Source organism: Pseudorca crassidens, chromosome 15 (genome assembly GCF_039906515.1).
Source record: "Pseudorca crassidens isolate mPseCra1 chromosome 15, mPseCra1.hap1, whole genome shotgun sequence".
In the NCBI taxonomy this organism is placed as follows: Eukaryota; Metazoa; Chordata; class Mammalia; order Artiodactyla; family Delphinidae; genus Pseudorca; species Pseudorca crassidens.
The window spans coordinates 7,387,417-7,414,626 of NC_090310.1; the positions used below are offsets into that span (position 1 = coordinate 7,387,417).

Below are 27,210 nucleotides of genomic sequence, written 5' to 3' on the forward strand. Positions count from 1 at the left end.
GGATCTTGTTTGGTGCTGTATCTCTTGGTTCTTGCAGAGTGCCCGGATCACAGAGAGTATCCAGGAAAGGACTAACCACTTTGCAGGCTGTGTTAGCTTCCTACTGCTGCTGTAACAAATGGCCATAAACTTTGTGGCTTAAAACCGCACAAATTTATTACCTTACAGTTCTCAGGGCTAGAAGCCTGAAGTGGGTCTCCCTGGGATAAAAGGTATTCGCAGGATTGGTCCTTCTGTCGGGTCCAGGGAAGAATCCGTTTCCTTGCTTTTTCCAGCTTCTAGAGGCTGCTGGCACTCCTTGACTTATAGCTCCTTCCTCCATCTTCAGAGAGCCTCCTCCAACCTCTCTCTCTGACTCTGATCCTCCTGCCTCCATTTTATAAGACCCTTGTGATTAGGTTGGGCCCACCCGGTTTAATAATCCAGGATCAGCTCCCCACCTCAAGATCCTTAGTTTAATCACACCTGCAAAGTCCTTTTTACCGTGTGAGATAATGTATTCACAGGTTCCTGGGGTTAGGAGGGGGCATTATTTAGCCTACAGCACAAACGGAAATGAAAAGTGAAAGATTTGGGGCCTTGAAGAGTTGGATTGAGCTTAGATTTCAAACAGTATTAAGACTGAAAGTGGCTTTGAGCCTCAAAAACCTGTTAAGACTCAGCTTTGTGTAAAGAGTCATGATAAGGGCATAGCCTTCCCACTGAAGTTTTTACAGAGGCTGTGAGGTAGGGATTTAACTTTTGTTTCTTTCCCCACAAACCTCCCCTCACACTTCTACTGAAAAATCCATCTATTCCCAATAATTTGAAATGCCGCTTTTATCACATACTAAACTTCCCTATGTACACAGCCCTTTTTCTGAACTCTTAATCTGATCTGGTGCCAAAACTACACTATTGTAATTACTATATCCTTATTCTATGTTTTGTTAGTTGATAGAGCAATTCCTCTTTGCTGTTCATCTTTATCAAAATATTCTTAGCATTTGTACACTTTTGGGTGAATTTTATTTTATTTTTACAATTTTATTTATTTATTTTAATAGTTTGATGTATTTTAATAGCAAACTTACAGGAAGAGCACAGAAGACAGACAACATTAAAAACATGTACTTGCATATAGGACAACTCAGTTAGAAAAGTATAGTGAATGGATGGAATCTATTGTATGATAAAAATGCTACAAACACCATTTAGTTGCAGTCAATAAGAAATTTACTTGTTTTAAAAAAATCCAAAAGAAATCCAAATACTGGCATTGTCCAGAAAAATTTGACAGGTTTATTTATAATTGTTATAAAGTTGAACTGCTGAAACTTGTTCACTCAAACATTTTGACCTGCATTAATGCTTTATGTCCCCGCATTTATATTAAAAATTCACACACAAATGAAAATGGAAAAGCTGCCATTACCTGATTTCTGTCCCCTATTTTTCCACCTGCAGTCATATTCTTAGGTACCTTTTGACCCCATGGGGGGGGGAAAATCTAACATTCAGAACTACCAATAACAGGAAGAGAAATTTTTTTTCTTTTAAAGAATGAAATGTTTCCCATCATAGTCGATTCTTAAGCACCTTCTCCACGTATGCGGCGTGCTATAGCTGGATGTCTTTTAGCATAATTGTTACACGTTTGGCATGGATAGCACGCAGGCTGGGGTCTTCAAAAAGGCCAACCAGCTAGGCCTCACTTGCCTCCTGCAAAGCACCAATAGCTGCACTCTGGAAGCGCAGATCTGTTCGGAAGTCCTGAGCAATTTCCCGCACCAGGCGCTGGAAGGGAAGTTTGCAAATCAAAGGTTCAGTGGACTTCTGATAACGTCTGATTTCGCGGAGCGCCCCGGTACCAGGCCTGTAACAATGAGTTTTCTTCACCCCTCCAGTAGAGGGCGCACTCTTGCGAGCGGCTTCTGTAGCCAGTTGCTTCCTCGGTGCCTGACCACTGGTCGCTTTGCGGGCAGTCGAGCCATGGTAAAGAGACCTCCTGACTTAACCTCACTTCTCCTTCCGCTGGAGCTCTGCGAGCTAGAGGCAGCGCTGGAGTTGGAGAGTGACAGCGGCGCGGCGGCAGCAGCGAACACAATTGAAAGATCTTGGGTGAATTTTAGAATCATCTTTTCTTGTTCTATGAAACATGCTGTTGGGATTTTGATCTAGGCTGTGTTGACTTAATGGATTAATAGAATTCAATGTTTATAATACTGTGTGTTTTTCAGTCTTTCTGCTCCATTTATCCAGAACTTGTTAGATTTATTCTTAGGCATTTTGTAGTTTTTATTGCTATCGTGAATGAGTTCTTTATGTTCCCTGACACTTTTAAATGTTGATGTCTGGCAAATAGGAAAGCTGTTGATTTGGGGTACGTTGATTTTATGTCCTGCTACCATAAGGCATTAAAAATTTTTTTTTGATGGTTTTTCAGGTGGCTCTCTTGGGTTTTTGAGGTAGAGAATCCTATAGTCTTCCAATGTGTGTGCGTGTGTGTGTATGCGTGTGTACGTTTGTGTGTATGCGTGTGTGTGTTGGTCACCGTGTAAGTCAACATCTTGGCTGACTTGGAAGAATGAGGCTTCATCTTTCTTACAAAGGATGGTGACGTAGAGGGCTCTGAGGAGAGAGAAAGGAAAGTGGGTTGTGGTTTGGTCTCCCCCAGAGTCATCTTCTCTGCTGCCTCTTCTCCTTGTTTACTCTGAAGAGAGGCAGACAATGTGTGGGTCCTGGACGCAGTTAGAAGATGATGGTATATTTGCCTCACTTCTTGGTTTATAGATGGGATACTTTTGGAGTCCGAGGACCCAGGATTCACCCACCTTTCCCTCCCTCTCATCCCCCCTTTATTAAACAAATAGCCTAATAATAGACTGCGGTTTCTAGACTCCTTGTAGGGCCAATCATTCTGATGAGGCTAAATTATTTCTGCCATTATCACGCATCTGCCCTCTCCTTCCCCATCAGTCACAACTTATTCTTCCTGAAAACAGCCCTGGTCCTAGACCATGAGCTGTCAGCTTCTGTTTGGTCTCTTTTTCTCTAACAAAGCCAGCATCTGTTTGAAGCGGGTGGGGAGGCAGATGCTGAGCTGGGAGTGGGGAGCATGTGAATTCCTCCCTCCCCCCACCCAGCTTGTCCTATGCCGGGAAATGCAGTTAAAATGAAAACCAAGGGCCATCTTGTTTAGCAGAGTCAAGAACATGAACCTATGTCCTTCTACACTGGTGCTCAGGTAGATGGTGTTCCCTGAAAACCACAGGTGGCCCAAAGCATGCCTAAGGCGAGAGAGCAGTGTTTCAGGCTGGCGTGACACTCTTTTATAGCCTGATGCCAGCTGCATTTTAGTCCCTGCGTTAGCTGTCCAGTTGCTTCGTATGGACTGGGGCTGGCCGTGTGGGCCGACTCTGGTCCTCTGCACCCGTTGGTGGGGGACTCACAGGGACAGCTAAGACTGAGTCACAGCTGTGTCCCAGAGAATACAGAGGGCCAAAGTCATCAGTGCCTGGGATCTTGACACATCCTAGCAGGGAAGCTTCGGGGGGCCTGGGATTGTCTGCCTTGGTTATCGCCATATCACTGGAATCTGCCCATATGGAGCCAGAAATAGGTGATAAAGCCAAGTAGGTTCATGCTGGGTGGGCATGTGCCATCTGTGAGTAGGCAGGCAGGTCAGTTTATAAAGGTTCAGCCAAGTTGGGCTGCGGTGGGTGGTCCCCAAAGCACAGACCTAATGATACTCAGAACTTTGGAGTCAGGCAAATTGACATCAGAACCGTGGCCCCTTGTCTCGCTATGGGCAAGTTCCTGTTACCTTGCATCAGTTTACACATCTGTGAAATGGGACTAATCCTAGCCAGTTCCTGTGGGAGCATTCAGTGAGCTGTTTGAATCAGGGCTGTGTGTTCTACTTGGAATCTAGAGTGAACAGTGGCCCCTGGGGTGGGTTGTTCTGCCTTCTGGATGGCAGAGCACCTGGCCGTGTGGCTGCCACGGGCAGCTTTCCCCAGGTCCTGTCCTGGTTTGCTTTATTCTTGTTTCATGTGCTTGTCCTGCAGCTGGACTTGAGCCCCTTGGGGTCAGGATCCCCATCCTAGATGGCTTTGTCTGCCCCAGCAGGTAACCCGGGGCTGAGCATGGAGCATGGGCTCAAACAATCCCTTATTGATTCAACCACAGCCCAACTGGGACACCACAGTTGCTTTCTAGGCCAAGAAGTCCAAGTCACTCAGGATCCTGGAGTTGCATTCTAACCTGGAATGAACCAGGGAGTGAACAGGGGCTCACTGGGCCATGATGCAGTGTGAGGGTCCAGGCACTGCACGAGCAAGGGGTTTGGAAGGAAAGTTCAATTCCCTGGCTGGCCGTTGGCAGGGAGGCGGGAGGGCTGGAAGTTGTCTGCCTGCTGGCCCGGGGCAGCTGCATGTGGGGACAGCTGTCTCAGCTTCGGACATAGGATCTGCCCCAAGATTAATAACAGAGCCTGGCCATGCCCGTGGGGAGCAGAGAGGGGCTTGGGTTACCGCGCACCAGGAAATTCGCCTGCCCCACTGACAGTGGGTGGGTAGCCGGCAGGATGGATGGGCTCTGGGGGCTGGGGGGTGTCTGGGCAAGACAGCTCAGTGCGGGCCCAGCCAAATGCACCCCGATGGGATGCAAGCTGACCCTCCCAAGGGCCGCTTTCTTTCCGCTGGACCCGAAACCGGCAGGAGCTGATCTCCAAGAATTATGTGAAGCGTTGGGAATGGAAACCAAATGTTGGTGTCAGGTAGAGAAAGCTGATGGAAGCTCTCGGCCCAGCAGGCCTGGGAGCAGCAGGGGTTGGGGCTCCGGTGGCCAGCACAGATGTTTAGGTGAAAGGGGGCCTGACATCTTCTTTTAAAAAAGGTTTATTTTCCCCCTGATTATATTTATCATAGATCATTCGGAAAATATGGAAAAGTGGAAAGAAAGAAATCATTTATAATTCCATTTTTGTAGGTTTAAAAATTTAAATTCTTTTTATTGTGATAGAATACACACAACTTAAAATTTACCACCTTAATCACTTTTACATGAACAGTTCACTAGCATTAAGTGTATTCACATTGCTGTGCAACCATCACCACTATCATCTCCAGACCCTTTTCATCTTGCAAAACAGAAACTGCAACCATTAGACACTAACCCCCCATTTCCTCCTCCCTGCCGCCCCTGGCAACTGCCATCCTACCTTCTCTCTCTATGGTTTTGACTACTCTAGGGACCTTGTATAAGTAGAATCATACAGTATTGGTCCTTTTGTAACTAGCATATTTCACTTAGCATAATGTCCTCAAGGCTCACCCATGCTCTAGCATGTGTCAAAATTTCCTCCATTTTTAAGGCCGAATAATATTCCATCGTCTGGGTGGACCACATTTTGTTTATCCATTCATCTGTTGATGGACACTTGGGTTTCTTCCACCTTCTGGCTGTTATAAATAATGCTGATAAGGACATGGGCGTACACATTTCTCTGAGTCTCTGCTTTCAATTCTTTTGGCTAGATACCTAGAAGTGGAATTGCTGGGTCATATGGTAGTTCTATTTTTAACTTTTTTGAGGACCCATCATACTGTTTCCCATGGTGGCTGCACAATTTTATGTTCCCACTAACAGAGCAAATGGGTTCCGATTTCTCCACATCCTTACCAACACTTGTTATTTTGTAAATTTTTTTGGATAGTCGTCATCCTAGTGGGTGTAAAGCGGTGGTTTTGATTTGTATTTCTCCAGTGATTAGTGATGTTTAGCATCTTTTCACGTGCTTATTGGCCATTTGTTCATCATCTGTAGAGAAATGTCTATTTAAGTCCTTTGCCCAATTTTGAATCAGGTTTTTTTTGTTGAATTGTCAGTGTTCTTTATATATTCTGGATATTAACCCCTCATCAGATATATGATTTGCAAATATTTTCTCCCATTGTGTGGGTTGCCTTTTCACTCTGTTGACTGTGTTCTTTGATGCATAAAAGTTTTAAATGTTGACGTAGTCCAATTTATCTATATTTTCTTTTGTTGCTTGTGCTTTTCATGTCATATCCAAGAAATCATTGCCAAATCCAGTGTCAAGAAGCTTTGGCCCTACATTTTCTTTTCTATTTTGCCCTAGGAGTTTTATTCTTTTAGGACTTACATTTAAGTCTTTGATCTATTTTGAGTAAATTTTTGTAAATGATGTAAGGTAAGGGTTCAATGTCATTCTATTACAACGTCATTCTATTACAACGTCATTCTATTACGTGTGTACAATTTTCCCAACACATTTTGTTGAAAAGACTGTCCTTTCCCAATAATTCCATTTTTGAGAGCCATATTTCTTTTGGTATTTGCTGTGTACTTGCATATATATATATATATATAATTTTGCACAGTTGAGATCACACAGGATTTGTTAAGGAGGAAAGTCAATATATTTAGTCTTGGGTCCTGCCTTTTTTTTTTTTTTTTTTTTTTGGTGGTATGCGGGCCTTTCACTGTTGTGGCCTCTCCCGTTGTGGAGCACAGGCTCCGGACGCGCAGGCTCAGCGGCCATGGCTCACGGGCCCAGCCGCTCCGCGGCATGTGGGATCTTCCCGGACCGGGGCATGAACCCATGTCCCCCGCATCGGCAGGCGGACTCTCAATCACTGCACCACCAGGGAAGCCCGGGTCCTGCCTTTTAACACATTCACCTGGAAGCCTCAATGAAGTGGTCTTCAGTCATTATGTAGGTATTCCAGATGCCCAGGGTTTAGCAGGGACTGTTAAACGGTTGCTGAGTGTGCAGAAATGGTTCAGAGAAGGTCACTGTCTTCAAAGTCCAATAGAGGAGACTAAATGAACAATTATCACAGGAGGTCTGGAGTCACAAAAGTCTGGACAAAGGGATACAAGGAAACAGAGGCAGGAGCAATGTGGTACCCAGGACAGCTGGGGAGGCTTCCCAAAAGGGGTGACATTTGAGGTGCCTCTGGAGGAAGAAGAGGCAGGGATGGGGAAGACGGAGGACAAGGAGTGAGCAAACGCCCAGCAAGTGGGTGGGAGGGGGCCTGGCATGGTGTGGCCCTGGGTTCTGAGAACGAGAGACAGAAGCAAGGATGGAGGTGAGCATGGTTCATCCTGGGGGCCATGAGGAGCCTCTGAGTTCTGGAAGGATTGGAGTGGAGTGATGTGGGCCACCAGATATGACGCCCATCAGAGCCTTGCAGCCATATAGAGTCAGGGGCTCATGCTATGTCACCAGTCTGCAGAGAGATGAGTACAACTTGGCAAATGGTAAAATGGTAAAATGGCAAATGGTAAAACCTTCTGGAGAATATCTCACCAGTCACAGTTCACCACCCCCCTCTTTCAAGGCCTGTGTAGGCTGAGGCATAATGTAGCACAGGGGAGGTGATCTTGCCTGGGGCTTTGTTTCTGAGGGTAGTATAATTTGATGGCCAAGGATCTGACTCGTAGTTTGAGTCCTGCCTCTACCACCTGCCAGCTGTGTGACCTAGGAGAAACCATTTCTTCTCCACAAGCCTCGATTTCCTCATCTGTAAAGTGGGGACAACCATCATATCTACCCCAGAAGTGGACGAGAAGATTTATAATAGACTTTATCACATTAGGAATTATTATTATTTTTTAAATTAATTAATTAATTTTATTTTTGGCTGCATTGGGTCTTTGTTGCTGCACATGGGCTTTCTCTAGTTGTGGCGAGTGAGGGCTACTCTTCATTGCAGTGCGTCGGCTTCTCATTGCGGTGGCTTCTCTTGTTGCAGAGCAAGGGCTCTAGGCACGTAGGCTCAGTAGTTGTGGCACACGGGCTCAGTAGTTGTGGCGCATGGGCTTAGTTGTTCTGTGGCATGTGGGATCTTCCCGAACCAGGGCTCGAACCCGTGACCCCTGCATTGGCAGGTGGATTCTTAACCACTGTGCCACCAGGGAAGTCCCGGAGGAGAAGATTAAACAAGAAAAGTCTTTAAAGCACTTGGTATTATCCATCTTGGATCATGTGTTTTAACTTTTAATTTCATTTGTAAACTTTTATGAAAGTTGCATATGTACATAGTTTCAAGAACCAAATAGTTCTACAAGGCTTAAAACGAAAAACAACAGCCCTCCCTCATCCACTTCCTTTCTCATGTTCTCCAGAGACAACCACTCCAACTCTTTTAACTTTTCATATTTTTAGTATTTGCACCCACATCTCTAAGATATGTAGTTACATTGCTACAGCTTGATTTTTCTGTTTCGGGCATTAGGTATCAGTTTTCCACTATGAAAGGTGAGAGTGGAGCATCTTCCACACGCTGCCCTCCCCTTCACACACATTTCCTGTGCCCCCATTTTCCCAAGACACTTTATGTCACAATTCTAGTTAGCACAATACTCAGGTCTTACATTTTATGCCAAGTGATAGCTGAGCCATGCAGTGTACTATGATGGCTTCTCCTGAACACATTTTTGACCCTTCTTGTTTTTGTTCACTTAGCTTTTCTGTGTTTTTATTAATTCATCTCCAAACTCTCTCCCAGTTGTGCAGATTTCCTCCCGACACTTCATGAGATATTCCATTACTTTCATCTTCTTCCAGCAATTGCTCCTTGAACCTCTGATCTGCTGCGATCTGGGCAGGTAGAAACCTACAATTTTGGGATTGCTCTTCACCAACAGCCTGGGGATTTCCTTTGCCCCAAGCTTCCTCCCTGTATTGGGCACCCTCTTTCCTACAGTTCATGCGCTTGTGTGCAAGCAAACTCCCGAGACTGGAGAAACTCCCCTCTTGTACTGGAACCGGACCCCCGGCGAGGAAAACAAGCTTCTTTTCTTCGCCGTCTGCTCCGGCTCTGAAGGCTGGGGCTCTCCCCATCCCCCTTCCCTTCTGCTTCCCCATCCCCCAGGCATCCGCCAGGCAGCGCTGACCTCGCACAGAAGGCTTTGGTTAGCAGGTCAGGCTGGAGAGGCAGGGTGGGGGCAAAGGGCACAGGCCAAAGAGGAGACCTACAGAGGGGGGATGCTCTTCGGAGGGAATCCTGGAGCCACAGGGGAGGAGAGAGGGGAGCGGAGCTCTGGGGGTGTGTGGGAGGCCCCAGCTGGCCAGGCCCTTTCCCACCCCTCTACCCAAGCCCTCTGCTGCGGGCCCTCAGCTTCCCGGCCCCAGAGAAGCAGTTCCCAATTCCTAAGACCTCACCAGATAGTGGGAATGTGTGAGTTGGGGGGGGTCACCCCCTTTTTGCTGGAAGTGCTGGGGCCTGCTGGGGATTCTGGTTGTTGTTTACCTTCCTCAAGGCCTGACTCTGTCTGGGCTGTGAATTCATCCCGGGCAGGGGCCGTGACCCACCCCCCCAGTTCCTGTGTACCCTGGGGGTGTGTCGGCACAGATCTGGTTGAGTGACAGCTGGTCCCAGGAGACTTCAGGCGGACCAGAGAGTCTTCGTCTTCTCCAAGGCTCTCTGGGGGAGGGAGCGATCTCTGCATGTGGACCCAGTTCTAGAGGACTTAGAGCTTAGAGACAGCGTCTGTCCTGCTCACTGAAGTCCCTGGAACATCGTCGATGCCTGATTACAAGGGCAAACACTTCATTCATGCTTATTCTGTGCCAGGCGGTCTTCTTCCTGTGTTACATATATTGACTCTTTCCTCACAATGACCCTACAGGTTAGGCGCTGGTATTATCCCCATTTTCTAGGTAGGGAAACTGAGGCCCAGGGAGGGAGAAGTCACTCTGGGCTTCACAGCAGAGTTGGGATGTGGGAGGCGGGTGCCGAGGCGGGAGAGTTCTCCAGATTGGGGGAAACGGCAGGAGCAGAGGCGCCCCGAGGGCAGCGGGTCTGGCCCTTTTGAGCCATCCGCACCCACCCCTGCGTCCTGTCTGTAGGCACCTTCCAACAGTTCCTTTCTTTTCGTATCAGTTGTTTTGTACTGCACGCCTTCTGTATTAACTAGGGACCAAGTTTCCCAAAACCAGGCTTATGGTCACATCTGGGAACCCCGGAAAGGTGGCAAAGGTCTGTGACCCAGTTCCCACTTGTCTGAACTGCACCTCCCTCCACAGGCCTGGTGTGGCCACCGCTCGGCTGTGTGGCCTGGGGCCAACTCTGCGTAGGAGGTGGAATAAAAGCCCCCAAAGATGTCCACATTCTACTCCCCAGAGCCTGTGAATATGTTACCTCACGTGATAAAAGCGACTTTGCAGATGTGACTAAACGAACGCTGTTGAGGTGGAAGATGTTCCTAGATTCCAGGTGAGCACAAGCTAATCACACCGCCCTTCTAAGAGGGAGGCAGCAGGGCAGACGTGACGATGGAATTAAGAGATCAGAGTGATGTGAGGAAGGGGCCTTGAGCCAAGAACTGCAGGCAGCCTCCTGGAAAAGACGCGGGACAGATTCTCCCCTAGAGCCTCCAGAGGGAGCCAGCCCCATCGACGGCAGCCCCGCCGACACCTTGACTCCAGCTCAGGGAGACTGATTTAGGACTTCTGGCCTCCAGAACTGTAAGATAATAAATGTATATCATTTTACATTGCTGAGTTGATGGTAATTTGTTACAGCGGCCCTAGCACACCAACACACCATGCCCCCACTCTGAACCACAGTCTCTTCATCTGGAGAATGGTCACAGCACCCACGTCCTGACTCCAAGGCTCTGGGGGTCAGAAAGCAGGAGACCTTCCATTCTTCTGGGCTGTTGCTGGAACTTTCTGTCACCTAAAGCAGGTTTCTGCCCATCAGCGGATGAATGGATAAAGAACACGTGGTATTGATGTGCAGTGGAATATTATTCAGCCTTTAAACAGAAGAAAATCCCGCCATTTGTGACAACATGGATGGAACTGGAAGACAGAATACTGAATGAAATAGGCTAGGTGCAGATGGACAAATACTGCATGAGGCCACTTACAGGAGGGACCTAAACTAGTCAAATTTATAGAAGCAGAGAGTGGAATGGTGGGAGGAGGGGCAATGGGGAGGTACTAGTCAAAGGCTACAAAGATGAGTAAGTTCTAGAGATGCTGTGTAGTTAACAATGCTGTAGTGTGTGTTTAAAAATTTGCCAAGAGGGTAGATCTTGTGTTAAGTGTTCTTACCACAGAATAATAGTAATAATAATCATGATAATAAGTAGGGCAGGAGGAAACTCTTGGAGGCAATGGATATGTTTGTGGCATAGATTGTAGTGATCGTTTCCCTAGCGTATCCTTGCCTCTGCATTCATCAAGTTGGATCCATTAAATATGTACAGCTTTCTGTATGTCAGTCATACCTCAATAAAATGGTTTAGAAAAAGAAAACAAGCGGGTTTCCAGACCTCACTGTTGTGAGGTCTCTTCTGGAGGGGAGAGACCCTCACCCAGAGGAATTCTAACCAAAGGCTCTGCCATCCCACCACAGGCCTGATTAAAAGAAGCCTTTCTAGCAGGAAAACTGCACGTCATTAGTTTTCAGCTTTTTCTTGTGTGAACGACCGTTGGGAGGCCTGGTTCACAGCATCCTGCAGCTTGGGATGCATTTAATTTTCTCTCTTGATTCCATGGCAAAACCCACAAATAGGGGTGCAGTAGCCTGGTCCTGGCGGCCGCGCTCCTGGGACGGACGAGCTGCAGGTGGAAGGGCCTCCTGCGCTGTCCTGTGGGAATCACCTGTCTGCGGGCGTTCCTGGAGGGACAACGGCACTGCAGAAACAAACCAAGAACTTGAAAGTGCGTCTCTCTGCCGGATGCCAGGGGAAAGGGGCGGTTCTTCTCCGGTGATTTTGTGTCTTTCTTGTGGCCGGCCCTGTGGTGCCTGGAGGACTTGGGCAAAGCCGCCAGATGAGAGGGGAAAGGTGAGGGGAAGGTGGGCTGCCCGAACAGGGGGACATCTGCCTTCAGTCACAGCGAAGAACAAAGTGGGGCTGAGGAATTACATTGGACCACGCTTCTCTGGAGGCTGCAGCCTTCGGGTGGGGTCTCAGCCCTGGGGTCGTGCACACAGGGGCTCTGGGGAAAACCTTCTGGAACTTAGCTGTGTTCACGTCCTGCCCTTGCTTACAATCTGTTCTGAGCGCTCCCCCGGCCTCGGGCCAAGGCTGGAACCCCGAGGCCACTCCAGCCGCATACAGCTTCTCCGGCAATTCTAGCGCTTTCAAGCTTTTGCAAGTGACCATCCTGCTCATGAAAGTTCCTCAGCCCCGGCTCGGAGTCAGGCTGATGCTGGGGGTCCTTCCCCTCCGCCCAGGATGGTGTGCATCCTGGGAGGGACCTGGGAGGCCTGGACCAGTGGCAGCAGGAGTGGGAGGGTGATGTAGCAGCCCAGTGGGTGCTCAGGAGACAGCATAAAGCCCTGGTGCAGGCGAGGGGGCCGGGATGCTGGGGATGGTGCTGTTTGCCGGACGAAGGGCCGAGGTGTGGGGAAGGGGAGTCGGTTTGGTGTGATGCTGGGTTTGCATCTGAGGCTGGGGAGGGTGCAGTGCCCGGACGTCCTGGAGAAGATGACCGGGGGCCTTCCCCATAGAGGTCTGGAGTGGACGAGCTCCCTCCAGGCGGGCATAGAGGGAGACGCGGGAGGGTTCATGGGATCTGCAGGACCCCGACATCTAGATGAGGCTCAGAGAGGGCGGAGGAGGGGAGAAGTTGACAGGGTTCCGAGAGTCAGGAGGGGAGATTTGGGAGACAGGGACTGAGGCGCGGGCGTGTGGACTCCTCTTTTGAGAATTGCGACCCCGAGGAAGAGGAGGAGAGAGAAGGATGAGCCCTGGGCATGGGGACCCGGATCTGGTGCGAGAGCCTGGAACATGCAGGTCACTGGAGTAAGATCCAGTGGAGAATGGACATGAAAGCATGGAATATATAGGGGTTGGGGGGTGGGGGGACACCTGGCATGGCCTCCTGATCCCAGGTCAGCTGAGAGGCGGAGAGGCCACCTGCTTCCAGGTGAGTGGGAGGGGAAGACTCAGCCCTGGTAAGCCTGGAGGACGCTGGGGAAGAAGCCAAGGCAGTGTGCGCCTGTGGGCTCAGCGTTCCCAGTGGATTGAGAGGTGGGCGGCCTGCAGGTGCGGGGAAAGGAGAGGAGGGGAGGGGAGGACAGCAGAGCATCTTGGTGGGGGACCAGGGAAGACTGAGCTGCCACCAGCATGGAGGGCCCTGGGGGGGGGGGGGGCCAGGCAGGACGTGGCTCTGGGGGATCAGAGTCCCTGGGCAGTGGGGCAGGGCCGGGGCGGTTTGACCTTACCATCCCTCCCCGGCAGAGCCAGGCATCTCCTCCTCAGGGCTCCCGCAGCATCCCAGGTCCTGGCCTGTTCTCATCACCTGCCTCCTATTTCTGTGGTCCTTCGCATTGTCTGTGTCCTTCCCCCAGATCGCAGATCTCCTTCCTGCTCTGTCAGCCAGTGACCACGTCAGGGGCTGGTGCCTAGAGAGGGCTTAATAAAAGTTAATGGACGGGGACTTCCCTGGTGGCGCAATGGTTAGGAATCCGCCTGCCAATGCAGGGGACACGGGTTCGAGCCCTGGTCCGGGAAGGTCCCACATGCCGCGGAGCAAATAAGCCAGTGCGCCACAACTACTGAGCCTACGCTCTAGAGCCCGCGAGCCACAACGACTGAGCCTGAGTGCCACAACTACTGAAGCCTGCACGCCTAGAGCCCGTGCTCTGCAACAAGAGAAGCCACCACAGTGAGAATCCCATGCACCGCAACAAAGAGTAGCCCCCGCTCACCGCAACCAGAGAAAACCCGCGCGCAGCAATGAAGACCCAACGCAGCCAAAAATAAATAAATAAATTTATATTAAAAAAAAAAGTTAATGGACCAAATGGCTTAGAACCACCCTCAGGAGCTCAGAGTGTCTTTGCTCTGGAAGCCGCAGTTAGACGGGGTGAGTGGACAATGGTTCACTTCTGTGCCTGACGTGCCCCACACGCTGGCTCTGCTTTGCCGGAAGTTCTCTCCGAGCCCCTGGCTGGGGGATGACTTTGGAGACCCAGGTGTTTGCAGAACTACCTGCCTGGAAAGGATGTAGGGCTAAGGCTTTCCCTGACACCGCCAGTCCTGTGGGTGGTAGAAGCCTGGCCCCGGCCGGCTGGAGGACGTGGTACCTTGCTCGGCCAGTCCAGTTTCCCAACTGTTCTGGCTTCTGGGCGAGAGGCAGTGTTGCTCGGGCCCTTCTGCCGAGGTGGGGGTGATGGCCTCTGTAATAGTCCCCCAGCTCTGATGCTGCCTTGTGAGTTCCATCTGCTGCTGAGGAGGAGGCAGAGGCCCAGAGAGGGATGGGGCCTGTACAAAGTCACACAGCAATTCCTACAGCTGGACCCCCCAATCCAGAGCTCTGGAAGCTCCTGTGAGGAAGACCCCTGGAACCCACTGGCTGATCTCAGATGGAAAGGGCAGGATCCGCTGTTGTCTACCCATGTTTCCCGGCTACCTGCTGGAGGGGTTAATGGGCCATCCATGAGTAGTGCTGATAGCAAGATACCTCTAAGAGGCAGATTTGAGAAGTGGTGATCCCAACGAAAAGGCAAACTTCACAAACGGCAGAATGTCATTCGGAACACTGCACTCATTCTCCTGGATTTTGCCCTTTGCAGGGGAATTGAGGCATTCCTTAGAGACTCCGACAGCTGTGGGTTTCTGGGGTGTCATGGGCCACCCAGCTGGGCCTGGTGTTTAGAGCCGGAACCCCTTTCCTTTGGAAAGGGATGCAGGTCCAGAAGGTGTTCTGCTCACAGGAGACTCGCTTGGTTGTAATTGTGTGTGATCCTCGGCGGGTATCAAATACCAAATTCCACAGTCAGTCCCTTTCAGCCGTCACATTCCTCAGATTCTTATCAGTTTTTTTTTCCTCAAGTGAACACTGGGAACCACTCTCCCCGCTGATTGCAGAAGGAGGGGAGAAAATTAAAAACAGGAGTCCTGGCTTTCGTCCCTGACTCTGCCACCAGCTCGCCATCCACCTTGGGTCCTTCCCTTCTTTTCTCACCTGTAAAGAGAAGGGGTTGGGACAAGATGCTCTCTGCAAAATCTCTTGTACAAAGCTTTCGTAATCCTCCATCCAAGTCCATAGCAAGATGCCGTCTGGAAAATACACCTAAACAACATTCCGACTGCTTCACCAAGCAGGAGAATTTTCCAGCACATCTGCAGTGGTGGGAGGTTAGGAGTGGTGGCCTTTCCATGTGTCCCCTCCCTCACGGGGCACCGTTCCTTCCCCTGAATGTTGCAGCAGAGATTCTCAGAGATGGGCATTCTGAGTTCCAAGGGGCTGAGCCCTCAGGGGAATGTTCCAGTAGTTTTCATCTCCTTGCCCAGCAGTCTGCTGTATGGCCTTTGGCCGTACCTGTTGGTAGCAGTAACCATGGCGGTCACTACCACTGATTCTCCTTTACAAGTGACAAACTGCTTACACATTCATTTATTTTTGTGGATCCCAGACTGCATGTTATTATTCCCAGTATAGAGAGGAGGCCCCAGAGGCTCAGGTGCCATGAAGCCCGTTCAGCTAGGCAGGGCAGAACCAGGACTGGAGCCCGGCTCTCCTGACCCGCCCACATCCTGGGCACTTTCCACATCCCATAGTGTGTGGGGTCACGCAGCTAGTCAGGGGCCTTGCATGAGGCAGGGGCTCCGTGGACATTTGTGCAAATCGGCGAGTGATGCCCCCTCGGCCCCGCCATGCAGGGCCAGCGTCTTGGTTGGCATTCAGCAGTAGGAGTCTTGGGGCACATGCTATGCTGATGTTTATGGAAGTGAAACATTTATATCCCAAGGATCCTAAAAGCCCAAACCAAGGAGGTGGTCAAGCCAGAGCATCTGACGCTCACAGACCCGGATATAGTCTCTGAAACTGTCCATCATCTAGTGGAGCAAAAACATGCAGATACCATTGGGTGAAGAGCAAAGTCTTCCTTTGTCCCAGAAAAGATAGAGCTAGTTCAGGATCACGATTATATTTCCATTATGAAGTACAATCAACGGAAGTGCTCAGTAAACGTTACTCATCCCCGCAATGAGTCAGCAAGGTGCCGTGCCTTTGTTCTGGACCTGCCAATGGTCCTCGTGTCCACTGGGGCACCGGGATGCATTTGGTCGGTGAGTGACCTCTGTGGAAAGCGGAGCTTTCCTGTGTCCAAGATCACGACAGGATCTAGCAGCGTCTTTCTCAAAGACACAGTCCTTCGTGGTCTTTCTCAAGTGCACCGTCTCTCAAAACCACCTACTGACTCAGATTCTGTGAAGACGGGCCCCAGGAGTATGCATGTGTAACAGGTTTCCGGGTGATGCGGAGGAAGGAAGGTGACCCTATCCACTTGAAGGAAGTTGGAAGCTAAAGCAGGAGTAAGAGTAACGTATACGGAGCGCTTACGATGTGCCCGGTTCAGGGGTTCTCGTGGAAAGTGCTGGTCATGGGACCACAAAAGTGCTTAGCCAGAGGGCATCTCAGCACGTGGTCCTCATAAACGTGGGCAGGAACGCTGACCCCATGCAACGCGTTTGGCCCCATCTTCTCACAACTTGTGGCAGAATGCTCAAAACCACATGGTCTGTTCGGCCAAATCATATACTCCCTTAGCTGCCCTCCTCTGAATGGGTAATTCAACCCCTAAGTAGCTGATGTTCTGTGCAAGGCTCTCTCCAGCCGCCTCGCAGTGGGGGGAGGCCTCAGGAATTCTCAGCTGTGGAAGGTGCTAGAGGATGAATGCAGACAATAATTAAGTGGGAGGAAGCCCAGAGGCTGCCTCTGGCACAGCCGTGCTCCCGGGGCCTGCCGGCTCTCCAGCCCCCCCCACCCCACGCAAATCTGCATTCGCCCTCCAAGCCTCCGTGCGCGCGGGACCCTGGAGTCTGTGCCATCGCCCTCCTTTTTTACAGAAACGTTTGGTCAGTTGCCGCGGGGCTTTCGGATCAACATCTTTACCTCTAAAAGTCAGTGACCTTAAATGTACTTAAATTCCTCCCCAGTGTTGCCTTGAAACGGACCGTTCCAGTAAAAACGCCTGTGAGGAGATGCAGGCAAATTGACCCTCTTATCCAAACACTCCTACTGGTTTTTGTGCCCTGAAAACCCATCAGGCCTTAGTGTAACGTACACTCAGCTATCCTTACATAAACAAAACCCTAACTCCGGACAGTGGTTTAGGTGGCTGAGAGCTGAGAGGTGGAGAGCCGCGTCAGCCGTACAGACACTTACCTTGTTGGGAGACAGCGTGTAGTGGTCCGTGGGTTGGCCCCGTTTGGATCCAGGTGGTAAAGCCCATTTCAGGGGGCTTCCGCCGGGCCTCGGCTGGTCCCTTCAGGGTCTGTGCCCGTTTATCCCAAATGGGTTCAGCCTCTGCCCTCCCCCCTGCCACCAGAGGGTCCTCCTGGAACCCCACTGACCGGGTTCCTCTCTCATTTAAAAATCTTCCGAGTCTTCCGGCGGCCTGGGTTCGATCCCTAGTCGGGGAACTAAGATCCCGCAAGCCGCACAGCGCAGCCAGAAAACCCCAAAACTCTTCCCTGCCTTACCTCCTCTTTTCCAATAGGTGAATCTCCATGCTCTTTGCGGGTCAATTGTGTATCTTCACCCTCCATCCGCCAAGTGGGTGTCCTGCCTCTGGTCACCGTTCCCCTCCCAGGACGGGGCACCCACTACCAACGTGCGGGCAGCTCATTGCACCCATGGCCCACCCTCCGGAAGCAGTACCTCCCCAGCCTGAGCGGAAGTCTGCCTTCTGGTGGGTGTCGTGTTCTGACCCGACTCCGGGCCCTCTGCGGCCCCACGAGCAAGTGTTGTCTAGCTCCCCTGCACTTATCCTGGCGGGGGGGAGAGCTGGCCTCCCAGAGCTGCCTCCCGCCACCACGGCCGTCAGCTTACTTCTGCTCAGTATATCTGAACGCTCCATCGTCGACAGGCCTCTGCTGCTGGAGAGGGCAGATGTGGACCCGAGGGGCGTGGGGCCGTCCCCTCCACGTCACCAAACCTTGGGCTTCTGACCTGTCCTCCTCCCATGGACACTCACACCTCTGCAGGTGTCCCCTGCTCAGAGGACAGCGGTCGCAGCCCTCTCCTCCCAGCGCACTGGCTCTCAGTTTGTTCCTTTTCCCGTTGGGGCTCACGGCAGACACCAGGTGGAGTCTCCAGGAAGCAGATTCTGAGATGCAGTCCAAGAGGGAGGACGTGTATTGGGGGCACCTCTTAAGATTGTTGCCCGTGGAAGGGAGGGGCAGAAGCAGGAGTTAGAAGGAGAAGTTGAGCTTTGATGTGGACCCAGTGACAACTACCATTGACCTCCAGGGGGCCCTGCACCTACAATGGCCCTTCGAGTTGTCCTGAGGTCCATATGACTGAGCCTTTCATCTTGTGCAGGGACCAGACACTGGACGGGGCCCCAGGAAGAGCCGGCCCTTGGGCAAGGTGGTTCTGGGCAGCTGAGGTCTAAAGACCCTTCACTGAGGGGGATCTGGGTGGCACAGCCCAGGGTCCACCATATGCAGGCCAGTGCAGAGGGGAGCGGGGATGTTCTCGACGTTATTCTGCTCTTAAGACAGCCTGAGATTGCCTTTGCTTTCTGCATGCTGCACACACCTCTGACTCACACCTCTGACTCACAGTGAACTTATTGTTGGCGAGAACCACTGCGCCCCATCTGGGGCCTGTCTGCTGGGTTTTGGGGCTGCAGTGCAGGACTCCACATTTGCCTGGTCATGTTTCATCTTGTTAGACTTGGCTCCTTGCTCTGGGCTGGGGAGATCTAGCTTGGATCCTGACCCCCTCCCAAGACCCAGGCCCTGCTTCTCCCAGCTCCTGGGCTTCCGCGGTTTCTCTCAGCAGCCCCGCTGCCTTCGTCATGGTCTGTGGCACGGCTGTCTCCTGGCAGCACGGCCCCAGGTGGACAGACCACCGTATGCTGAGACCCACGCAGTCAGGGTGAGCTCTAAGTCAGTTCGGCAGGGTAGTCAGGGGGCTAGGGGCCGGGCTCGAATCTGGGTTGTCTGTTGACTTGTGGGGTGGCCTTGGATGTGCCTCGGTTTCCTTTCCTGGAAAACTGGCAGAACAGCAGTTCTGACCACCCAGGATTGTGTGAGGCTGAATGGAGGTCTGTTTTAGGTAACTGCAGGGAAGAGGGGGCAGGGGACAGGACCGGCTTGGAGCCCGCCCTGTGAGCCCTGCTGTGGCCTGAACTGCCCTCAACAGGTGTCCCAATGGTTTCACGCATGAGGTGGGGGCTGTCCCGTCTGCTTGCGTTTTGCATGTGAGGTGGTCCCCTGAGGCCCACGGCTCGTAAGGGCCTGCCCGGGGATGCTGTATTTGCTGTCTAACTCTCTGCTGTCCTCACTGGCAAGGTGGATACAGCCTGGGGTTTGGAATTAGAAGGCTGATCTTCAAGACCTAAGATAAAAGGTATAAACTTCCAGCTACAAGATAAACGAATCTCAGGGAGAAAACGTACAGTATGGGGAATATAGTCAATGATATCGTAAACACTTTGTATGGTGACGGATGGTAACTAGACTTATCGTGGTGATCATTTTGTGATGTATAGAGATATTGAACCACTATGTTGTACACCTGGAGCTAACATAGTGTTGTAGGTCAGTTATACTTCAATTCAAAAAAAAAGAAAAGAACCTAAACTGATCACTTATCACTGTGTGACCTCGAGTCTCCCCTGCAGTCTGGGGCTCCTTCTTTGTAGAATTCCTACCTGACACTTGTTGAGAAGATTAAACAAGGTCACGTATGTGTGTGAGTTGACTAGGGCAGCCATAACAAAGTACCACACAGGGGGCAGCTGAAACAACAGAAGTTAATTTCCTTAAAGTTCTGGAGGCTGGAAGTCCAAGATCAAGGTGCTGACAAGGGTGCTTTCTCCTGAGGCCTCTCAGATGGCCACCTTCTCCCTGTGTTGTTCACATTCGAATCCAAACTTCCTCTTTTTTTTTTTGTTTTTTGCAGTACGCGGGCCTCTCACTGCTGTGGCCTTTCCTGTTGCAGAGCACAGGCTCCGGACGCGCAGGCTCAGCGGCCATGGCTCACGGGCCCAGCCGCTCCGCGGCATGTGGGATCTTCCCAGACCGGGGCATGAACCGGCGTCCCCTGCATCGGCAGGCGGACTCCCAACCACTGCGCCACCAGGGAAGCCCCCAAACTTCCTCTTCTTATGACACCAGTCCTATTGGATTAGAACCCACCCTAAGGCCCTCACTTTAATGTAATTATCTCTTTAAAGACCCTATCTCCAAATACAGTCAGATTTTGAGGTAATTGGGGTTAGGGCTTCAGTGTATGGATTTGTGTGTGAGGGGGACACAATTCAGCCTATAACAGTATGTGAAACTGCTTTGCCAACCGTAAAACAGGTCTTGGGGGGGCTTCCCTGGTGGCGCAGTGGTTGAGAGTCCGTCTGCCGATGCAGGGGACACGGGTTCGTGCCCCGGTCCAGGAGGATCCCACATGCCGCGGAACGACTGGGCCCGTGAGCCATGGCCGCTGAGCCTGCGCGTCCGGAGCCTGTGCTCTGCAACGGGAGGGGCCACGGCAGTGAGAGGCCCGCGTACCGCAAAAAAAAAAAAAAAAAAAAAAAGGTCTTGGGGTACTGGGCCTGACTCTGCCCACGGAAGAGGGTCTCTGTATGGTAAGGATCCTGGCAGGCCGATTCTGCTTGCACCAGAGTTGTTCTTCCTGTCCCTGGAAGGGGCTGGGAGCTGGCTCCTCTGCCTGCATCTCTCAGGGAACCAGCCCAGGCCATGTGGGCTCTTTGTCATGGGCGTGGCCTCAGCGTCATCTGAATTGCCTATCCACTTGGCCATGGCCTTTAGGTTGCAAACCTCATTTCTCACAGAGTTTCTTGAGCCAAGCTGGCAGGCAACCCCCCTGGAATTGGCCTCTGTAGGGGTCAGGCAGGTGTGGTCAGGTAATAGAATAGTGAGGGCCAGGTGGAGAGGGGCCTGACACAGGACACCCCCAACCTTGAGGTGGGTGGCTGCAGCCACAGGAGCAAGCCCCACGGTGCCGAGCCTGAGAAGCAGCTTTTGGTAAGAGAGTGAGTGAATGTGGATGGGAAAAGGTCCCTCTGGGATGCGGGGCTTGGGGTCAGATGAGCACACCTTTATGGGGCCTGCTGTCGTCCGGAGCCTGTGGTCATCAGGTGTGATGAGGGTTAAGATAGAGGCATGCAGGGGGCCCTGTGGAGCAGGGGGTCAGGGAGGGCTTCCAGGAGGGGACAGAGCCTGAATGGAGACGGGTAGGGTAAGAGTTGGCTGAGTGAAAGAAGGTGGGATGGCATGCCAGGGAGGACAAAGTGACAGCATAAATGGCAAGATGGAGCGTCGTGGGAGGTGACAACGGGGAGGTGGGTGGGAACCGTGGAGGATGGGGAGCTGGGAAAGGGTTTCCAGAGGCCGGGTGACAGGGCCAGGTTTGTGGTTTAGGGGGCGCCCTCTGGTGGCACCTCGAGGAGATTGCAGGGAAACAGGGCGGATGCTGGCCGACCAGCAAGGGCCTGGCTGTGGGAATCAGGACTGTGGGACCAGGGCTGGGATGCAGGCAGGACTTGCCTGACGTGGGGGCTGATCAGCCGTGGAGAGTAAGGGAGGGAAAATGTGGGTTCTGTGGCGATTTGCTTCTGGGGGTTCTGGGTCAGGGGACCGGGAACTTACTGGTGCTGGTCACCAAGATGGAGCGAGAAGGGGTTGGATAGCGATGGTCTCCGTAGTGGATGGATTGAAATGGTGTGTCCTGAGGTGTTCCGTGGGCTATGAGGATGTGTGTCCATGCAAGTGGGGCACATATGTTGGGGTTCAAGAGGAAGCATTGAGGTGATGCCACACTGGGGTGGAGCAGAGCATGAGACAGTGACATGGGGGCAGACTGGGTGGTCCTCTTGGGGAGGGAGATCACTGTCAAAGCCCTCGGGCTTGGTTCAGGCTCAGGGTCCTGGGGGTGGAGGGGAAGGTGAGATCAGGTCCCAAAGCAAAGCTCAGATAGAACTGGGGCTCATGGGCCGGTGCGGGAGGGGGTCCCAGGGTTAAGGGGAGAAGGGCTGATGTGGTGGCATGCCCCGGGTGAAATAGATGGGTTGGTTAGTTATGTTCAGAGGTGGGCATGGGCTGGTGGTGTCCTGAAGACCCCTCCGTTCCATCATGACATGATTTCCTGAAAGCACTTAGCACTTGTTTTCCCAAAGGACTCTAAATTAAGGATTTCACGGCTTGGCCAAGCCACAGAGCCAGACACATAGCGTGGCAAAAGCTGCTGTAGGAGCAGCCCCCAGGCCTGGCGGAGCAGGGCCAAGTCAGCTTCTCTTCCCCATCAGGGAGCGGGGCCTCCCCTCATAAGACAGACCTGGAGCGGAGCAGATCCGTCCCCAAGGCTGGGAGTGAGTTTCCCATCCTGGACCCACCACGAGAACTCAGCTGAGGAGGCGGGGGGGGGGGGGGAGATGATGAAGGGAGGTCGCTGAGATGATGCCCCCAAATAAAGGCAGTCCTGCCCCATCCTGATGAAGGCTGCTGAGGCCACCCTTACTTCTTAGGCAGTTTGAAGACCAGCCCTGCCACTCCCCAAATCTCTGCCCCTGGGCCAGTCCTTCCAGTAGGGTCACAGAAGGGACGTACTTCTCCTGCCAAGCCTGTCTCTGGGCGGAGTCATCCTGTGGCCCTTACAGCCTTGTTCACTCATCACTGTGCACCCACCATGGTCAGGGGTGGTGGTGGTGGTGGGCGGTGGTGTGATGCCACCCACAAAACAGGAGACATAGATATGATACTCAGGAGACGGGGATCCTAAGGGGGACCCCATATGGGAGCAGAGTGCCTGACACCGAGATTCCCTGGAACTGCGGGTGCCTGGAGATGAATGGGGTTTAGAATTCCATCTGAAAAGGCCCGGAGCCCTCTTTGCTTGTCTCTGCCTGCCTTCTTCGTTGTTTTTGGCCAGGTTTTAATTTTGGGAAACCATTTACAGCCCATTAAAAGATCAAATGTCTGGAGATGATGAATCAAGGCATTTGAAAATGTTTTCCAGTTCATAGCTCATTTCCCTATAGAAAGCTCTGACCCAGAGGTGGCTGGACTCTGTCTGTTCCAGATCGCCAGGGGCAGATCTCAGGGTGGAGCACTGTCCTTGGATTGGACAGCAGTTCATCCCGAAGAGACTCACGCTGAATGCCCGAGGTGGTACTGATGCTCCCTGGTAGAGATGGAGGAGGGGTCCAGACCCAGTTTCCCTGAGTAACGAGCAGAGGCAGTGGTTTGTATTGTACAGGTGGGACCCTACTGGCCGCCTGGGCAGGAAGATTGGATTCCCTTCCCAGCTCGGCCTCTGATTTGAGCCATGGGCAGTGAGGTTTCATCTCTCAGTACTTCTTTTCCCATCTGCAAAATAGGAAGGACAGTCCTTACACCTGTTGTGGGGTTTCAGTAGCCAGGTAATCAATCATGGCCCCTTGGGGTAGGTAGTGCCACATGGATCTGCTCACTCAGTCCTCAACAATAACCTTGAGAGGTAGAATTTTTTTATTTAACTGAGGCTCAGAGAGGGAACATCACTTTGCTCAAGTCACACAGCAGACTGGTGGCAGAACCAGGTCTCCTGATGCCTTTGGGGAGAGGGATCAACTTTTGGTTACTTTTTCATGTTCTTTTTGACTGTGCCAATATATTCTCCTAGAAAATTGTCCAGTTGTCAACATTTTGAAAAATGTTGATGTAAGATCAGACATAATATTTATTTACAATTTCTAATCTCTATGGGGATTTTTTTCTTGTTCTTAATGTCTTCTTATGTCTTTTGTTTGTTTCTCATTAAAAATTGTCTAGGTTTTGTCTGTTTGATTTTTTTTTAGACCTGTGTTTGATTTTGTTGATTCACTTTTGAAAGTAATCTATTTCATTAATTTCTTTTTTAAAAAATTTTATTTATTTTTGGCTGCATTGGGTCTTCGTTGCTGCACGCGGGCTTTCTCTAGTTGTGGCGAGTGGGGGCTACTCTTGGTTGCAGTGCGTGGGCTTCTCATTGTGGTGGCTTCTCTTGTTGTGGAGCACGGGCTCTAGGTGCGTGGGCTTCAGTAGTTGCAGCACGTGGGCTCAGTAGTTGTGGCTTGAGGGCTGTAGAGCACAGGCTCAGTAGTTGCGGTGCACGGGCTTAGTTACTCCACGGCATGTGGGATCTTCCCCGACCAGGGAGCGAACCTGTGTCCCCTGTGCTGGGGGGTGGATTCTTAACCACTGCACCACCAGGGAAGCCCTATTTCATTAATTTCTGCTTCCATCTTTGTTAATTCCTTTCTTCTCCTTTCTAATTTCATTGTCTTCTAATTACTGTGTTTTCTGTTGCTACTTTCTTGCTTTTCTAGCATTCTGTTGGGTTAATCAAATCTTTGTTATACTTCTTTCTTTCATGGTTTGTCAGTTTTATGTCCTCTTCCTACACTTTCTAGTATTTATCTTAAAATTAAAAATTTTTTTAAATTTTTAAAATTTAATTGTATATTTATCTACTGCACCTAACGTTGCACAGTTTCTATATCTTTTCCTTAAACAAGACAAAAATATCAGCAAATATTAGTTCCTTCTGTCCCCTCTTTGCCATTGTCCATATTTAGATCACCTTGGATTTTAGATCTAGGCTGTTTTTAAATCTTATTATTGTTTCTTTGTTTGTAACTGCTCCTCATGTTTAATATATTCCTCCTATGCTCTCCTATGTCTGTTAGTTTGTTGGAATACATCCTCTAGTAATTCTTTCAGAAAAGGTAACTGATAAACTTTCTGAGTTCTTGTGCATCTGAAAATGTCTTTATTTTGCCTTCACCTTTGAAGAAGAGTTTGTTCAGGTATAGAATTCTGGGTTCTAAATATTTCCCCTCAAAACTTTGAAGCAGTTGTGTCACTATATTCCCGATTCTGATATTGCTCATAAGAAATCTAATTTCAGTTTATTGTAGGTGATTTGTTTTTTCTTTCCTTTCTTCAGTGTTTAGTATTTTCTCTTCATTCTGAGTGTTCTGAAATTTCACCGCAATATGTCTGTCTTTGTTCATCTTGCTTAGCACTCAGTGGGCCCTTTTGAATTAAGAATTCATGTCTTTTACAAATATCATAGGATATCACTTATATGTGGAATCTAAAGACATGATACAAATGAACGTATTTACAAAACAGAAATAGACTGACAGACATAGAAAACAAACTTATGGTTGCCCAAGGGGAAAGGTGGGGGGAGGGATAAATTAGGAATCTGGGATTAATAGATACACACTACAATATATAAAATAGATAAACAACAAGGACCTACTGTATAGCACAGGGAACTATACTCAGTATCTTGTAATAACCTATAATGGAAAAGAATCTGAAAAAGAATATGTATATATAACTGAATCACTTTGCTATATACCTGAAACATTGTAAATCAACTATATCTCAATTAAAAAATAAACATTATTCACACACACACAAAAGAATTCATGTCTTTCTTCAGCTCTGGGAAATATTCTTTATTATCGCTTTAAGTCTATACTTCCCTGTGCTCTCTCTGGTCTCCCCTTCCAGGGCTACTAATAGATGTATGCTGGAATTTGGTGTGTCCTCCAGGTACCTCACCTTTTCTCATACATTTTCCATCTCTATGTCCCTTTGCAGTATATCCTTGGAAAGTTCATGGCTCAGATTTCCAGCTCATCAGCTCATTCCTTAGCTTTGTCTGTTCTGTGTTTTCAGCCCATCTGTCGAGCCTTTTTATTTTCACAGTCATACATTTCATTTCTAACATATCTAATTTTTTGATTTCATGATAGTTCTTATGAGTGAAAAATTCTATCTCTTTAAGGACTTTAATTGTGCTTGAAAAAACTGTCTCCATTATTTGCTTCATTAATTGTTTTTTCTTGAAGTGTGATTTATTATCTGTTGAGTCAGTGCCTTTCTTTCAGGGTGTTGGCCTTTTTTCTTAAATAATTTGCAATTGTTGGCATTTGGGGTTTTCCATTAGCTTGTCTCTGTTTCTCTGTTCACTGCTGCTTTGCCTCTTGGAGGGTTGGTGGTATAGGATAAAGAATGTGCAAGAATTCAGTTGTCTGACCTTGAGAGGATCCCTGTGTCTTCTGGAGGTCATCAGCCTTTGAGGCACCCATTCTGACCACACCTGCCACAAAACAAGTGAGTTCGATGCCTGATTCTTGACACCAGCAGGGATAGGGATCCTGGTCCTACCTGTCTGGCTCCTTCTACCATGGTCCTTTGACAGTCACCTCTGCTGCTCCTATATTGTACCCACCTTGAGCCCCAATCTTCCCTGTGTGTTTTGGACTGTACTTCCTCCTTCAATTTATTCTCATGTGCTTTTCAGTCTCTCAAGGATTCCTCAAAATATCTGGCCCACTGCTTTTTGTTTTCCAATGCTGTTAGGGACTTATTTTTACTTTATTTGTATTTTCTGCTTTATTGAGCTCCGATTGACAAATTTAAAAAGTGTTTATTCAAGTCGTACAACTTGATTTTTTTGGTTTAAAACATGATGATTTAATTGCGTACACATCGTGAAATGATTACCATGGATTATTAACACATCTGTCATCTCATGTAGCTACCTTTTTTATGTGTGTGGTAAGAACACTTAAGATCTATTCTCTTAGCAAATTTCAAGTATACAATATGGTATTTTGAACTATAATCACTATGTGCAGATCTAATCTGTACATTAGATCCCCAGAACTTATTCATCTCATAACTGGAAGTTTGTATCCTTTGACCAACATCTCCCCATCTCTCCTATTCCCCCTCCCCTGGCAACCACTATTCTACTCTCTGGTTCTATGAGTTTGACATTTTCAGACTCCACTTATAAGTGAGATCATACAGATTTGTCTTTCTCTGTCCGACTTACTCACTGAGCATAATGTCCTCTAGGTTCATCCATGTTGTCACAAATGGTAGGATTACCTTCTTTTTTATGGTCGAATAATTGTATTCCATTGTACATATACATGACATTTTCTTTATCCATTTATCTGTAGATGGACACTTAGGTTGTTTCCATCTTGGCTGTTGTGAACAGTGCTGCATTGAACGTGGAGGTGCAGATATCTCTTTGGGATACTGATTTTGTTTCCTTTGGATAGATACCCAGAATTGAGATTCCCGGATCATATGGTAGTTCTATTTTTAATTTTTTGAGGAACCTACCATAATGACTGCACCAATTTACATTCCTACCAGCACTGTACCAGGGTTCCCTTTTCTCCACACCTTCAACCACTCTTGTTGTCT

The 27,210-nt window shown here is 49.8% G+C and overlaps 1 protein-coding gene and 1 pseudogene across 2 annotated transcripts in view; one reads left to right on the plus strand and one right to left on the minus strand.

Annotated features, from left to right (window-relative positions):
- COL26A1 (collagen type XXVI alpha 1 chain) overlaps positions 1-27,210 on the plus strand; it is a 175,306-nt gene that overhangs the window by 14,163 nt on the left and 133,933 nt on the right. The gene's annotated exons all lie outside the window — the stretch shown is intronic.
- LOC137206480 (histone H3.3A-like) lies at positions 1,571-15,318 on the minus strand (annotated as a pseudogene).